The 3,105-nt window shown below is 38.9% G+C and overlaps 1 pseudogene; it reads left to right on the top strand.

Annotated features, from left to right (window-relative positions):
* The first annotated feature begins 2,677 nt into the window (after nucleotides 1-2,677).
* On the top strand, nucleotides 2,678-2,794 carry LOC135717762 (5S ribosomal RNA; annotated as a pseudogene).
* Nucleotides 2,795-3,105: the final 311 nt, after the last annotated feature.

The raw sequence follows: 3,105 nt of genomic DNA, 5'->3' as shown, positions 1-3,105 counted from the left end.
TACCCAAAAGATTTAAAGAGTCTTGCAGACAGACAAAAACATATAAAAATCTGTTAAAAAAAGTCCCTAATAGAAATGTCTTTTTCTGTAGACCAGATTTGTAGAATGCTTAATTTCCCAGAATGCCCTTTTATGTTAAATTTCTTTGAATTTTAATTCAATACGTTCCCATTTCTGTCTTTTTCATTTCAATTTAATTTAAATATACACTGAAAAAAAATATTCATTCAATTTACTCAATTTTTTTAAGGTAAGTGGTTGGAATCAATTTATTTAAGCTACATTTAAACAAAAGTTTTTTTGTTGTATTTTAATTTACTATTTTTTAAACATAGCTTAAATAAATTGATTGCAGCCACTTAAAAAAAATGAGTAAATTGAATGAATAATTTTTTTTCAGTGTAAGCCCTAGTCATGAAATTCTGAATTTTTCTCAGCTCTGATAAACAAACACACAAACAGCAATGTGTTTTACAGCTACGCTTCAGGATTTTCAGGGATCTGTAGCTTTAGGTGGCTTTTAGGCTTTATTTAGCAGTCCCGCACCCCAAACTTTAATTTGATTTATTGATCATTCTAAAGAGGAGATAACAGAGGCTTGAACTTTGTTCTTTTTCCTGAGATTGGCTAACATTCTCTGCCTTTAATGGTTTCTTCAGGGTTATTGACTGATATATTATCCTCTGACTCGGAGAGCCAAGGTTTTCCGATGGTCAATTACTTCACCACTGTGCAACAGGAAAAAGAAAAAGGAAGATAGAGAGTAAAAGTTTTGTTCAGTAATCTAACTGTTTGTTTTTCCCTCTGGCAGGGCTATGACCAAAATCTACTGAGAGGCAAACATCTGATCGATGATTGTTGACAGAGCAGTTAATCTGTTTACCATTCATTATTATAATAGAATCGTATTTATTGTGTGTACTCAATAATTTCTCCTTTGTGGTTTGTAACATGGCATAGTTCATAGTTATTTTCGCATACCTCATATTTAAATTCTAGTTTTTAAAGATTTTATTCTCAGAGACAGACTTCCTTATGCAGTATAAATCATTCACAATGTTGTCTAGTCAAGATCCATCCATGTAGACATTTAGTGACTTGAAAAAACGGTCAACCACAATTTGCGCTTGTTGTTGTGGTTCATTTTCTTTGTTAACTAATCCGAGCCTCATACTGTAAAAATATATGGATGATGCGACGTCGCTTCCTTTTATTGTAATGAATAGAAGCCAAAAATGTCTGCCATGTTACATAAAAATGTCAGTTTGAAGCCAGGGCATGCGCAGAAGGAATCGTCCGTAGAGCCAGAGGCGGAGCCGTGGTATCAAACTTCCGCCCAAATGCTTGCATGGCCAATTCAACCACGCCAATCATGAAGACATGCCCATTTCAATAGCATCAAATTACTAGCTAAAATGAATCTTATCACAAAAATGCACCATTGAACATATATCAGCGTGATAACAACTATATTAAAGGACCAAAACCATCTTTCGGAAAATTTTATTGGAAGTGTAAATAATTTTTTATTGAGAGCTGAGTCCTATTCATTTGCATGGAGAGGGCAGGTTTTATGACTTGTACTGCAGCCAGCCACCAGGGGGGCGATCAAAGAGCCAGCGGCTTCATTTTCAAGATTTATGAGGCACACCCGATCCGAGCATACAAATTGATGTCGTCATCTGTCCTTTGTTGTTCAAGTTCCCAAACTCCCTTTTAGAGGTGAAAAACATCCACATGCCGAGAATCAAGAAACCATTCGATTGTCATGCTGCATTGCTATTTATATCGCACCTTTACGATGATGTCACAGCATTAGAGGCATTGCAACTGTAATGTGACATTCACACCAGTCGCGGAAGAGGCGGCAAAAACGCGCTATTCTGATGTAGTTGGACGCTTGAACATTTTGAGTTTACTCGCTTCACACGCGTGAAATTCTAGTCATTCGAAACATTCACGCGGAAATTCGCCTCATGGGAGGGTCTTCGCCGACTTCGCTTGCTCCCTGTAATCATGTCACTACTACACTGTAAAAAGATTCCGTAGAATTTACAGTATTACTGGCAGCTGGATGCCAGTAACTTACTGTAGATTTAAATTTATGTTAATTACCTTCAGCAGTTTGTTCAAAGTTAAATGAAAATTAAACATTAGCAAGTCTGTATCTTTACAGAATAAAACTAAAATAACAGCCTCAAGCAAAGCATTCTGGGAAACAAAATCTGAAGGAAAAACCCAGAAAAAGGTTGATGAGGATTTTTGGTTCCCAGAATGCTTTGCATGAGGCTGTATTTTTATATTTTTATTCTGTAAGACAAAGACTTGTTAATGTTTAATGGTCATTTAACTTTGAACAAATTGTTGTCAGTAAATAACATAAATTTAAATTTACAGTAAGTTACTGGCATCCAGCTGCCAGTAATACTGTAATTTCTACGGAATCTTTTTACAGTGTAGAGCAAGCTCCTGTTTGGTTAACGCGGCGCGAATATCCGCCAAAGTTCAGATTTTTTAACTTACGTGTTTCTCGCGTCAACGCTCAGTTCACACGAAACACACCATCCGCGTGTTCTGCGCCATTCGTGCTTGCCGCGCCGCAGGTTGCCTATTCGTGTCTTTGAATTGACTTAACATGTAAATCACTCGCGCTTGTTGCCTCTTCCACGTCTGGTGTACCAGCAGCCATATCACCCTGTAGCCCAAGACAGCTTGCCCACTGAAGCTAAGCAGGGCTGAGCCTGGTTAGTACTTGGATGGGAGACCACCTGGGAAAACCAGGTTGCTGCTGGTAGAGGTGTTAGTGAGACCAGCAGGGGATGCTCACCCTGTGGTCTGTGTGGGTCCTAATGCCCCAGTATAGTGACGGGGACACTATACTGTCAAAAAAAAGCACCGTCCTTCAGATGAGACGTTAAACCGAGGTCCTGACTCTCTGTGGTCATTAAAAATCCCAGGATGTCCTTCGAAAAAGAGTAGGGGTGTGCCCCGGCATCCTGGCCAAACTTGCCCATTGGCCTACTAATCATCCCCTCATACTAATTGGCTATATCACTCGGTCTCCTCTCCACTAATAAGCTGGTGTGTGGTGGGCGTTCTGGCGCA

This window comes from Paramisgurnus dabryanus, chromosome 13, assembly GCF_030506205.2.
Source record: "Paramisgurnus dabryanus chromosome 13, PD_genome_1.1, whole genome shotgun sequence".
In the NCBI taxonomy this organism is placed as follows: Eukaryota; Metazoa; Chordata; class Actinopteri; order Cypriniformes; family Cobitidae; genus Paramisgurnus; species Paramisgurnus dabryanus.
Note: the sequence above shows the minus strand (reverse complement) of the source record. Positions and strands in the feature narration are given on the sequence as shown.